The 14,821-nt window shown below is 35.3% G+C and overlaps 1 long non-coding RNA gene and 1 other non-coding gene across 2 annotated transcripts in view; both read left to right on the top strand.

Moving 5' to 3' along the window:
* LOC128314398 (uncharacterized) overlaps window positions 1-14,821 on the top strand; it is a 734,161-nt gene that overhangs the window by 611,988 nt on the left and 107,352 nt on the right. The gene's annotated exons all lie outside the window — the stretch shown is intronic.
* Window positions 8,184-8,290, top strand: LOC113603142 (U6 spliceosomal RNA). The gene has a single exon (XR_003424680.2). It is a non-coding gene; the product is annotated as a U6 spliceosomal RNA (small nuclear RNA).

The raw sequence follows: 14,821 nt of genomic DNA, 5'->3' as shown, positions 1-14,821 counted from the left end.
GTTGCAGAAAATTAATGACTTTGTAATTTATTTTTTTACTGTCTTGGTGGAAATGACACACTCTCTAGCTTGGCACATTCTCATTAAAAGTAAAACTTACCCATTATTTTTTATACTACACCAATTAGGATTTTGCCTACACCTCTCCACTAACATAGTCAAAGTCATCAGGCATCTCCACACTGCTAAATCTACTAGATAATTCTTAGTACCAATCTTTCTTCATTAGTAACACTAGGCTGAGTTGATCCCTCTCTTATTCTGTGAACATTTTACTTGGTTTCCAATACACAATACACTCCTAGCTTTCCTCTTTCATTCCTGGAAGTTCCTTCTCCATATATTTTGCTGATTCTTCTTCTTCTTTTCAATGTCTTACAATTGGAGTACCCCTGGGCTCAATCATTGCACCTCTTTCCTTCTCTACCCACACCCATTAGTGATCTCATCCAGTCTTGTGAGTTTAAGTATTAGTCTAACATGAGTGATCTCCATATTTCTGTATTTAGCCCAAACTTTTTCTATTCCACACCCATATTAGTTTATTTTTTGACTTCTCTACTACAGTGTCCAATAGGCAGTTCAAACATCTTGTCAAAAAATTAATTCCTTATTTTCATATTTTAATCTATAGCAGACACAGTCTTCTCCATCTCTCCAGATCATAACCTATTAGTTCATACCCCAAGGACAAAACCAAAAACGTAGTACCCTTGCTTTCTTTCTTACATACACATCACACAACTAACTCTTTAGCAACTCATGTTGGCTCTACTTGGAAAAAAATAAAACAAAATAAATTTAAAAGTAAAATAAAAAATTCACTTTCTTCTAACCATTTTGATTATTGCACCCAAATAATCATCATTTATTGCCTGGCTTATTGTAAATATTTTCTATCCAGTCTCCTTCATTCCAATTTTGCTCCAGTATTCTTTCATCGTGGGATTAAGAGGGAATTTTGGGAGTATCGGTCAGATCTGTCACCATCCTGCTCCAAATCCTCTAACAACCCCTATTTAAGTCAAAATAAAGACCAAATATATCACAAAAGATCGTTCTCTGGACCTCTCTATCTGAATATCATCTCTTACTGCTCTTCCTCTTACTGCCTAGGATGAATAATAAATTTAGTCTACTAAAATAAAAAATAGGGGCGCCTGGGTGGCTCAGTCGGTTAAGCGACCAACTTTGGCTCAGGTCATGATCTCACAATTTGTGAGTTTGAGCCCCACATCAGGCTCTGTGCTGACAGCTCAGAGCCTGGAGCCTGCTTCAGATTCTGTGTCTCCCTCTCTCTCTCTCCCTCCCCTGCCCCTCAAAAGCATTAAAAAATAAGATAAATAAAATTAAAATAAAATAAAATAAAATAAAATAAAATATAATTTCCAACTATACTTGACACTTTACTGTTCTTCAAAGTACCAGACATATTCCCACCCAGAGCTTTTGCACTACATGTTTCCTCTGACTAGAACGCTTTTCTCCTGGATATCTACAGAGCTTACTCCTTCACCTTCAAATATTAACTCAAATGTTATGTTTTCAAAACATTAACTGACCCATTTCCAACAAGGGCTTTCTGTGCTTCTTACTTTGCTTAATTTTTCTTCATAGTACCTTTTCCCATAGTATACGATTATCACCTCTACCAAAGTATATAATGTACTTATTTACTATGCTTAGTGTTATGTTTCCTCACATTAAAATGGAAAACAATAATTTTGTCTCTCTTTTTCACCAACGTAACCCCACTGTTTAGAAGAGTCTCTAACAAAGAGTAGACAATCACTAAATATTTTGTTAATGTTTATTTATTTATTTTGAGAGAAAGAGAGCACGAGCAGGGGAGGGGAGAGAAAGAAAGAGACAGAATCCCAAGCAGGCTTTTCCTGGTCAGCATGGAACCTGATGCAGGGCTCAAATTCACAAAATATTAGATCATGACCTGAGCCAAAATCAAGAGTTGGTACTCAGCTGACTGAGCCACTCAAGTGTCCCAATTGCTAAATATTTCTTTAACGAATGATCAGGGTTGATTGTATGAATTAAATTAAGTCACATAGGTAGAACACCTGATATCCAAGAGGATCTCAGTAAATACTTTCCATGAATAGAACAAGCAAGGATGAGCACATAAATATTCTTTGATGAACTAGTGTGACTTTTCAGTTTTTAAGTTTTAAATCCCCTGTTCTGAGTGGAAACAAATGATGAATAAGTATATATTTAAAAATTACATTCTTGGGGCACCTGGGTGGTACCGTTGGTTAAGCATCCTACTCTTAATTTCTTCTTAGCTCCCCCTTTCATACAAAACTACTTTTGGCATGTAGTTTTGTGTTGTTGAAGCAAAACTCAGAGTTTCAAAAACGTCACACACAAAAAAGATAAAATGCACATGTTCTCTATTACCTTGACTTTCTCACTTATAAGAATATAACTTTTATTTATTTCTTTAATTTTTAATTTAATCATTTATTCGAGGGCGGGGAAGAGTGTTAAGGAATTGGCTGCCATAATTATGGAAGCTGTCAAGTCCAAATCTGCGATGTGGGCCAGCAGGTTAGAAACCCAAGAGAACTGATGGTGCAAATAAAATCCAAATGCCATCTGTTGGATAATTCCCTATTGCTTGAGGAAGCCAATACTTTGTTCTGTTCAAACCTTCGACTGACTAGATGAAGCCCACCCACATTATGGAGGGCAATCTGCTTACTCAAATTTTAAATGTGAATCTCATCCAAAAACATTCTCCAAGTTGACACAAAAATTAATTATCACAACAGGTATTTAGACACACTAAACATACATTAGAAATGTACACAAATGTTTACAGCAGTTTTATTCAGAATAGCTAAGTCTGTAAACCTCATTTGTCCATCAGCAAGAGAATAGATAAACAGTGGTATACTTATAAATTATACCATAAAAAGAACAAATTCCTTAACCACACACACCAACATAGATTAATCTCAAAAACATTAAGCTGAATGGAAAAAGGCTTACATAAAAGAACACATAAGGTATGATACCATTTATATAAAGTTCTAGAACTGGCAAGGCTAATCTACAGTGGAAAAAAGAATCATATTTGAATCTGAGGGCAGGTGGGTAGGTATTGATGAGCAAAAGGCATAAAGAAATTTCCAAGTGTAATAGAAATTTTCTGTTTCTTAAAGGAATTTTGGTTTTCACGGATGTATGCAGCAGATTCCAAATCTATCAAGTCATACACTAATTTTTTTCACATATAGTTATATATAACTTTTATCTTAAAAACAATAAACAAATGTTGAACCATAGTTAATGCTATGTATGCTTAAGCATTTAGAGGCACCTAAACACTTCAGCATGCATTTCATCAAACAGATTTTAATATTTATTTATAGTCTACAACCTACTTTAAAATGCATCAAAAAACTTAAATGGATTTGTGGGTAAGCAATGGGACAGATAGTTATGTAAGAAAGCATATATAGTAAAGTTAACTGAAGAACCTATTGGTAGTTATACTGGTATTCACTGTACCCTTCTATGTTTTTCTATGTTTGAAACTTTTTATAATAAAATATAAATAAAATAATTATTTGTAAAATTATCTCCCATGCATTCAATATAATTGATCCCTTTTTGGTAAAAATGAAAACCTGTTTTCCTAATTAATTTATATTTAAATAGAAAACATCTACAAGGAAAAACTAAAATAAAGTTTTCATGTAGCTCTTTAAATTATATTTTTTACTGTAGATCAGAGGCAAAGTATAATAAAAACTAAAGCATTGCTTGTCAGGAAATACACATAATTAGTCCCTTCAAGCAGGCATGAAAGGGAGAATTTTAAAGGAGGGTCTCATCTCCCTGTCTAAAGTGTCTTATTATTGCTTTTTCTTTCAGAACTGTAGACCTAAAAGTCATGGACATATTATTGGAGCATTGATACAAAGCATCCTTTGCATTACTGACATTCTCCAGTTGAAGGGTCCTGAGTACTTTCTATAGAAGGCAAACGATACCTATAAACCTTTTACTCTGATCCCTGATTTTAAAAATGAAGGTCTGACTCTTCACCACAAATTTCCTAATAATTCGTATAAACCAGTCAGTGCTTTTGCAAACTGAGGTTTGAGAAAAAAAACAGTAACACTTCTAAGTTTCCAATGGCAATATCAGAGGTAAAATAAAAACAGCCCCTGTGTCTGAATGACTTATATTAAATTAACAACTCTGCACTAATTATGATGAACTTGACCATCGATATTCCCCATTATCATCAAGCAAGGACTCAATGATCTCTTCTAAATGGGAAGCTTTCTGGATCCCCATCCCACTTTTGCCTCCTTCCATTATCCCACTTCCAGAGGGTCCTCACTCAAATGCACCTACACTAATGCACATAGACACAGCCTAATAATGTTGAAAAAGTATTTTCCAATATTTATACCTCAATGCCTTCCATTCACATAGTGCCTTACATTTCAATATGCCCTAGTAATAGTAGTCCACTAAGACTTAATAGGAAATGCTGCCTCCAGCTTTAGTTCTCAAATCATTGTTCAAATAGAGCAGCATGAAAATCACTGGTGGCTATTTTAAAACCAGGTTTATGAGACCTACCTTACAACTACTCAAAGAGAAAAAACAGAATTCTGTAAGATGGTGCCCAGAAGCTGTGTGTGTGTGTGTGTGTGTGTGTGTGTGTGTGTGTGTGTACCCTTTCCCTCAAAATTTAAGAATCACAGTGTTCTTACCAATTATGCCTATTCTTTGGCATGAGAATCTTGATTGAAATCATTACCTGGGTTCCAGCTAGTTAAGATAGCTATTTATAACAATACATGTAGAACTTCTTAGTTGAAAAAAAAAGGATTAACTGAAAATTCTTTAATGTCTGTGATGGATTGGCTTTACTAGAGCATGTGTGCATGGAAAAAGAAAAGGACAGAAGTGCAGGCTGTAGAAGAAATAGGCAATACTGAGAGTAATATTTAACATGGTTTTGGTTGTATTGCCTAATCCCTTCTTTGTAGAAATTAGTAATAATCCTAATCAAATGTCCTTCACAATAGATCTTTGTTTGGTCATAGTCTTTCTTTTCTTTCTTTGTTATCCTGGGTCATTCTTCCTTATCCCTGATTTCCGATAGAAAGTGGCTTCATTATGGTGGCCATGAAATTTCAGTTTTGGGAGACAATTATTCATAGTTTTCTTATTTCTGCATATCTTATAAGCAGAGACACTGACTGCTTTTTTTTGAGCTATATTTTCAAGAATGTTTGCATAGCAAGCAGCATTGGAGGATATAGTGTTTTCCTTGAGAGAAACAGGAAGGTTTGCTTGGTATCCAGTATAAAAGATGCATGTTTCCTAAATTCAAGGTTTCTTTCCTGTGATATAACCCAACACATATACAGGTGTCACCTGGCCCTCTTCACATCACCTTGTGGGAACTGAGGTGTAGGGCACCAGTGCAAGAAAACGCTGAGTCTCTGGCTACTATGGGTAATTAATTGTCCTTTGTCTCTAACCCAGAGGTTATTTGTCTTCTTTCTGCAGCAGGATAATTTACTAGCTTAAGGGTATGGTAAAATCCCAGGTGCTTCACAGTTTTGATAGTAAATTGTATAATATTTTCCATTTCTCTCTCCTTACAGAAAGTTCAGACTAAGCAATAAACCCTTAAAAACTTTATTTGTATAATTCTAGTTATCTCCATTGTAACTTCCAAAATTTCAAGAGACTCTTTCACTGTGTAGAAAGTGTAGAGAATACTTCTACAAGTAATTTGTAGACCCAGACATGACATCCTTGTTCTAACCAGGCCTATGCTGTCATATGTTGTGTCTCCTGAGAATTCTAATATACATTATGCTGAAGGGAAGGGCTGGCATTTTATCTCACTATGGTCTCCTATATGCAGCAACTTGCAGATCAAATCCAAACTAAAACATATTCCCCCCACTGATTTTATGATTGTTTTTCTCAACATGTCTAATAAATCTGACTGTAGCTTCCTGTGAATGGAGAGGAAGGAGTTCCTTACCAATTTTATCTCTGTAGTCATATATAGACTTCAAAGTACTTTTATTTTGTTTTCTGTTTTATGTAAGCACAGTTCATAGACTTAACTTTTAAAGTTGACGAAGATCTTAGAAGTCATCTCTGTGCAACCTCCAAAACAAAGCATATACACAAAATATAAGCAGACATGGCTTAATAATCTATAGTGATTGGAGCTTACAGAATTCACAGGAAAGGGCTTATCATGATTGAGCTTATTTAATATTTAGAAATGTCTTCTTATCCCAGTCATCTCTAACCATAGTCCTAGGATCATCTTCTAGAGCTTCCACTGCACTTAACTATCCTCTTGCAGATATCATAAGCAATTTCCTCCCAAACCAAACTTATCATATTATTTTTTAAATGCCATGACTTCAAAATCTTTGGGTATTCTGGCAAAATCCATACTAAAATGTACTTTATAGCCGCTTCTCCCACAACAGCCTAATAGCAAAACTTAACATTGTTTTGGTCTTTTTTTGTGCAGATGAATCATATTGTTGATTTATATTTTGTTCATAATTATTTAGAAATGTCAGGTCTTTTTCATATGAATTCCTGACAAACCAAGTTCATCACATGTTAAATTCATACAATTGATTTTTTTCTCTTATCTAAAATAATCAAAAAAGCACTGTGCTAACTTAGTTTGGTGGGCTTTAATCCATTTTCTATCCTCTTAGGATTCTTTTTAAATGTTATTTCTGTAATCAAAAGTATTGGTATCTTTTTCAAGATATGTCATTACAATATCTGAAACAAATGCCTTTAAACCCTTATCTAAGTTATTGATTAAAACATCAGACGGAACAGGACCAGTAACATAACATTTTGATCTCTAGCTTTCTCTCATAATTGACATGATTCTTAAGATCTACATTCTTTAAGTGTGGTTATTTAAAAGGTTTCAAATTTACCTTACTGTATTGTCAACTAGGATTATTTAGTTATCTCATTCCCAAAGTTACAATGACTTGAAAAAAATGTAACGTGCCTTGCTGAAACTTGGGAAAACTATTTGATTAATCCTTTATTATGAAATGTATAAATATTTCTTGTAGAAAATTGCAGAATCGCATGGGAAATAGAGAGTGCAGTTGACCATAGTGTAAAGATGGTTATCAGAATCAGAATAGGTCCACAAAGTCTGCAAAGTAGCAGAGACACAAATGAAGAAGTGCAGATAAAACCACCCTGAAGCTGGGAGAATACTATGAGCTTTAAATTATCTGTATATAGAGAAATCATTATTAAATGCCAACACAGCTACGATTAAACTTCTGACTATCACCTCAAGACATTGTGTCTGGAGAAAAGGGCTAAGTCTGAAGAAACTGCATAGAAAACAGGAAAAGAGAAAAGGGGGCATGGGCATGGACAAAGCAAACATAAAATTACCACAGAAAAATCCAACACTGAACACAGGTCTGAAACATGATGGGTGAAAATCCTAGATATAGTAAAAAATTTGAAAATACATAGGTCCTGAGGTGGCAGCCTTGGACAAAGAACATTTCGGGGGGAGAGGCAGGTAAGTAGAATGGAGAAGACATCCATTTAAACTGGTAGTGAAGCCAAAGAAGGAATTAAGAGAAACAAATAGAGCTCTTGAAATTAAAAAAAAAAAAAAAAAAGACATGAGTCCTTTCCTTCCACCACCACCAACATAAAATATATCCATTTTAAAAAGTAACTTTATCGTAGTAACAGCAATCAGACAAGAAAAAGAAATAAGGCATCCATATTGGTAAAGAAATTAAACTGTCACTTTGTACAGATGACAAGATACTACACTTAGAAAACCCTAAAGACTCCACCAAAAAACTATGAGAAGTAATAAATGAATTCAGTACATTTGCAGGATACAAAATTAATAGCCAGAAATTGATAGCATTTCTATGTACTAATGATGAAGTAGCAGAAAGAGAAATTAAGAAAACAGCTCCATTTACAATTACACAAAAATAATAAAATACCTCTGAATAAATTTAATGAAGGAGATAAAAGAGTTATACTCTGCAAAATATAAAACACTGATGAAAGAAAGATGGCACAAACAAATGTAAAGATATTCCATGCTTGTGGACTGGAAGAATTAATATTGTTAAAATGTCTACCCAGTGCTTGCTTCGGCAGCACATGTACTAAAATTGGAACGATACAGAGAAGATTAGCATGGCCCCTGTGCAAGGATGACACGCAAATTCGTGAAGCGTTCCATATTAAAAAAAAAAATGTCTACCCAAAGTAATATACACATTCAATGCAATCCTTATCAAAATACCAACAGAATTTTTCACAGAACTAAACAAATACTACTAAGATTTGTATGGATTTCTAACCACAGCAATTTTGAGAAAGAACAGCAAAGATGAAGTTATCACAATTCCAGATTTCAAGATACACTACCAAGCTGCAGTAGCCAAAACAGTATGGTACTGGCACAAAAATAGATACATAGATGAGTGGAAAAGAACACAAAGCCCAGAAATAAACCCGCATTTACACAGTCAATCTGTGACAAAGGAGACAAGAATATATAATAGCGACAAGACAATTTCTATAATAAATGATGCTGGGACAACTGAACAGCAAAAGAATGAAACTGAACCACTTACTAACCCCATAAGCCAAAATAAACTCAAAATGGGCTCAAGACCTAAATGAAAGACTTGAAACCATAAAAATTTTAGAAGAGAACACAGGCACTAATTTCTCTGACATAAGCCATAGAAACATGTTTCTAGATACGTCTACTCAGGAAAAGAACCAAAAACAAAAGTAAATTATTGGAACTACATCAAACTAAAAAGCTTCTGTACAGTTTAGGAAACCACCAACAAAACAAAAAGGCAACCTATAAAATGGGAGAAGATGTTTACAAATGGTATAACCAGTGATGGGTTAATATCCAAAATATATAAAAAACTTATATAATTCAACACCAAAACCACAAACAATACAGTTTAAAAATGGGCAGAGGACCTGAATAGACCTTTTTGCCAAAGAAAACATATAGCCAACAGACACATGAAAAGATGCTCAACATCAGTAATCATCAGGGAAATGCAAATTAGAACTACAATGAAATATCACCTCACACCAGCCAGAATGGCTAGTATCAAAAAGTCAAGAAATAACAAGTGTTGAAGAGGATAAGAAGGAAAGTGAACATCCATGCACTGTTGGTGGGAATGTAAATTGGTGCAACCACTGTGGAAAACAGTACAGAGATTCCTCAAAAAATTAAAAGTAACAATGTCTCATGATCCAGTAATTCCACTAGAGGGTATTTATAAAGAAAAATGAAAACACTAATTCCAAAAGATGTATGTATGTTTATTCCAGCAATGTTTACAATAGTCAAGATAAGGAAGCAATCTACATGTCCATTAATAGATGAATGAATAAGAACTATCTTGTGATATATATACACGATGGAATATTACACCACCATAAAGAACAAGAGGTCTTGCCATTTGTGACACCATGGATGGACCTAGAGCATTTTATGCTAACTGGAATAAGTCAGACTGAGAAAGACAAATGCCATATGATTTTCCTCATAAGTGGAATCTAAACAATGAATGAATAAACAAAAAGTAGAATCAGACCTATAAATAACAGAGAGCAAACTGATGGTTGCTGGAGGGAAGGGGTATAGGGGATGGATAAAATGGGTAAAGGGGAGTGGTAGCGATAGGCTTCCAGTTATGGAATGAATAAGTCATGGGACTAAAAGGCACAGCATAGAGAATATAGTCAAAAATATTATAATAGCATTGTATGTTGACAGATGGTAGTTACACTTGTGGTGAGCATAGCATTACATATAGAAAAGGTGGATCACTGTATTGCACACCTGAAACTAATATAACATTGTCAATCATGCTCAAATTAAAAATTTTTAAATTTAAAAATTAATATAAAAAGTAACTTTATTACACAGAAAAGTGTGCTTTAGAAATAGGAACACTGTTTATAAAATGGGTAAAATAAAATTACGATATTTCCATGTAAAGCTACTATAAGATAAAAACAGAAAATGACAACAGTATATCTAAGGAAAATTCCTCCAAAAGAACAAATCATGAAGCAGAAATTAGAGTTATAAGACAACACTCAAACTGAATAAAATACCCTAAAATAAGTGTTTGAAGATAATGCTTACACAACAAATTCACATTTTAGGAACAAAATAAACAAATCAGCAAGAAAAGAAATGAGTTGATTGAAATCAACAAGAAAATTAAAGAAAAATTCATAAATGAGGAACAAGGTAAAAACTAATGAGAATTTGTTTTGAAATGAAAATTTAATAAAGTGAAATCAGACAGATTAACAAATAAATGAAATAAAGAAAAAAAGAGAAAGAAAATTATTAAAATGGAATATAGGCAGAGAAGATCTAATATAAAAATAAATAGAATCCATAAAGAAGATTGTCAAACAATGTATTAGAACTTGTGTATAAAACTGTACTCCAGAGAGTTTTACTTTTGGCCCCAATGGGTGAACAAGACCTAGACTTACATTCCAGTCTTAACAACAAGAAAACTGGAGAGAATAAAGGCAATGTTTTCACGATTCATATACTGAAGGAGTGTAATCTGTGTGAGGAGTAAAGCAAATGAGGTGAACCTTATGATTAGCCCTGAATTGGGGTGTTTCTAGAAGAGTCCTATTGTCACAACTGAGTTGAGGAGGCTGACATTAAAATTTGCCTAATATCTTTGCTGACCACAAATTATGGAGACACACACACGAGATCGCCAGATGGAACTTATAAGAGAAAAACTAAGATATCAACTTTTTCACATGTGAGGGAGCCATTTTTTTTAATTTGAACCCAGGTAAGTTAACTGTTAAAATAAAAAGCCAACATTCCTCAGAAGAACCCGACAGAATTCATAGTCACTATAACATATCATCTACATTATCCACTTATCAAAGAAAAATTGAGACATGAAAAAAAATTAAGAAAAATGTGACTCATACCCAGAAAAAAAGGACAGTCAATTAAAACATAATCTGGGCAGAAGCAGCTCTTCAATATAGCAGACAAAGACTTCGAGGCATCAATTATAAGTATATTCAAAGAATTAAAAGAAAAATATACAAAGAACTAGAGGAAAGATGATGAAGGTGAGTGAACAGATAAGGAATATGAATAGAGAAATACAAAAAATTTATGAAAATACATATTACGTAACTGAAAAATACAGTAACAGAAAGTTAAAACTCACCCCTGAGAAGTAGCAGCTGATTGGTGGACTTCACTTGACTTTGAGACTTACACTAAAGCAAAGTAAAAAAGAGTAAGGTTTTACCCTAAAGGAAAAAAAGGATATTTACATCAATGGGACAAAAAAGAGGATTCAGAAGCAGGCCTACTCCTTTATGACCAATTGGTTTCTGACAAAGGCACAGAGGTAATTCCATGAGGGAAAAGATTAATTTTTCAGCCAATGGTGCTTGCATGAATGGATATCCATCCATTTAAAAAGCAGACATCAAGGTTTACTTCACATCATACACAAAACTAATTCAAAATAATGTCTCAATAATGCACAGACCTATTATAAAAATTAAAACTATACAAATTATAGAAGAAAGCATAGAAAACAACCTTATGATCTTGGACAAGGCAAGACTCGGGTTCCTTAGGACCTAGGAAACAGGGAGCATAAAATAAAATAAAATAAAAAAAGATAAAGTGGATTTCATCAAATTTTAAATGCCCAATCTTCTAAAGGTAATTAATAGGCTGCACAGACTGAGAGAAAAATATTTGTAACACATATATATGATACAGGAGTTGTATGCAGAAAATATTAAAAAAAATTACAACTCAATAACATGAAGACAAACAGCTCCCCAAAGCTGGCAAAAGATTTGAACAGAAACCTCACAAACAAGCTATACAAGTGGCCAATAATTGCATGAAAAGTTGTTGAACAGCATTAGTCATCAGGGAAATGCTAATTGAAACAATTAGATACCACTACAGACCCACTAGAATAGCTAAAGCAAAAAACAAATGAATAACAAAACACTGAAAAGACAAAGCACTGGCAAGGAAAAAGAGCACCCAGAATACTTATACACTGTTGGTAGTAATGAAAAATGGTTCAAGAACTTTGCAGAACAGTTTGGCAGTTTCTTATAAAATTAAATGTGCACTTACACTTGCAGGATCTGGCAATTCCACTCCTATTTCACACAAGAGAAAGAAAAGCCTATGTTCACACAAAGAATTGTGCACAAATGTTCATAGAAGGCTTAAAAAAATTTAAATTTTTTAAGGTTTATTTATTTTTGAAAGAGAGAGAGAGACAGAGTGCAAGCAGGGGAGGGCAGAGAAAGAGGGAGACACAGAATCCAAAGCAGGCTCCAGGTTCTGAGCTGTCAGCAAAGAGCCTGACGTGGGGCTCAAACTCAGGAACTGTGAGATCATGACCTGAGCTGAAGTCAGACACTTAATGGGCTGAGCCACCCAGGCGCCCCTCGGGCTTAGTCTTAATAGCTAAAAAGTGAAACAGCACAAATGTGTATCACTGCATAAATTCATAAACAAATTGTGATATATACATACAATGGAGTACTACTCATTAATAAAAAGAAACTACAAACACATGTAAAAATATGGATAAATCCTAAAACCACACTGAGGAAGAGAAACAAGATAAAACAGAAACAAGGTAAAAACAGAGGCCAGACACAATACAGTTCGTACTGTATGATTCCATTTACATGAAATTCTAGAAAAATAAAATTTAATCTCTAGTGACAGAAATCAAATCAGTGCATATTTACAGCCAAGGAATGGAGTATTAGGATGTTGCAGGTATGTTCTGGGGAAGGTACTGACTAAAGTCGGGGCACAAAATAACTTCCTTGAGTTGTGAGAAAGTCCTACATCTTGGTTGTGATGGCTGTTACATGGGTTATACAAGTGGGTACATTGTCAAAAATCATCAAACTCTACACTTAAAACGGTTGATTGCATTTGGGGGTGTTGGATTTTATGAATTCTTTATATATTTTGGATACTAACCCTTCATCAGAAATGTTACTTGCAATTATCTCCTCCCAACACCCAAAAAACCAAATATTCCAATTAAAAGTGGGCAGAAGACATAGATATTTGTCCACAGAAGACATACAGATGTCCAACAAATACATGAAAAAATGCTCAACATCACTCATCATCAGGGAAGTACAAATCTAAACTGCAATATTACCTCACACCTGTCAGAATGGCTAAATCAACAACACAAGAAACAACAGGTGTTGGTGAGGATGTGGAAAAAGGTGAACCCTCTTGCACTGTTTGTTAGACTGTAAACTGGTACAGTCACTGTGGAACACAGTATGGAAGTTCTTCAAAAAGTTAAGAATAGAACTACCCTATGATCCAGCAACTGTACTACTAGGTATGTACCCAAAGAATACAAAAATACTAATTCAAAGAGATACATGCACCCCAATGTTTATATCAACATTATCTACAATAGCCAAAATATGGAAACAGCCCAAGTATCCAATTGCTGAATAGATTATATATATAGTTTTATATATATATATATATATATATATATGTTATACATATAGTTATATATCAATTAATATATATGTTAAACTATATATAAACTATACATATATATAAACTATACATATATATAAACTATATGTATACATAAACTACATATAATAACCTAGAAAACCACCAGAAGACTAGCAGAACAGACTCTCCGGAGCCAAGCGTAAACAAGAGGCCCAGGGAAAAGGGTAGGAAGGGTGCAGAGGCGGTGCATGCTACGCGGACTGGTGGGAGGGAGCCAGGGCAGTGGAGGGGCAGCCCACCGGGCAAGGCAGAGCCCCTTGCAAAAACGGAGGGGCCAGACTGCGTGAGTTCTGACAGCCAGCGGGACTTAACATCTGGAATGTTAAAAGTCAACAGCTCTGCTCCTGGAAAGCCGGGAGGGCAAGAGGACACTGGGAGGGAGAGTTGCTGAGCCCCGGAAGACAGAGCTCAGCTCATAGGGGAACAAAGGTGCTGGCAAGCGCCATATCCCTCTCCTACCCCCAGCTGAAATTCCAAAGGGAACTAGTTCACATCACCAGACTTGTTTATACTGCTCAAACACCCAATGTTTGCTTCTGTGGATTCATCTCTCTGTTGGCTCTGCCTCCCTCCCAGTGCTGCAGGGCCCCTCCTGCAGGGGACCACCCACGGCAAAGTGAGCTAAGCCTGCCCCTCCTGCCCCTGTGCACCTTGCGGATCCACCCCAGCTAATATGCCAGATCCCATCGAAGCAGCACCACAAGTCTGGCAGTGTGCAAGTAGCCCAGACAGGGGCCACACGACTCCACAGTGAGTCCTGCCCCTGGGAGAGGGGAAGATAAGGTACACACCAGTCTGACTGTGGCCCCAGCAGTGGGCTGGGGGCAGACATCAGGTCTGACTGCAGCCTTGCCCACCAACACAAGTTACTCCAGACAGCACAGGGGAAGTGCCCTGCAGTTGGGAGCCGCCGCGGGGACTACCCAAAATGACGAAACGGAAAAATTCTCCTCAAAAGAAACTCCAGAAAGTAGCGACAGCTAACGAATTAATCAAAAACTATTTAAGCAATATAACAGAACAAGAATTTAGAATAATAGTCATAAAATTAATCGCTGGGCTTGAAAAAAGCATAGAGGACAGCAGAGAATCTATTGCTACAGAGATCAAGGGACTAAGAAATAGTCATGA

The sequence above is a fragment of the Acinonyx jubatus genome, chromosome B1 (genome assembly GCF_027475565.1).
Source record: "Acinonyx jubatus isolate Ajub_Pintada_27869175 chromosome B1, VMU_Ajub_asm_v1.0, whole genome shotgun sequence".
Lineage (NCBI taxonomy): Eukaryota > Metazoa > Chordata > Mammalia > Carnivora > Felidae > Acinonyx > Acinonyx jubatus.
This window is presented reverse-complemented; position numbering and strand designations above follow the sequence as displayed.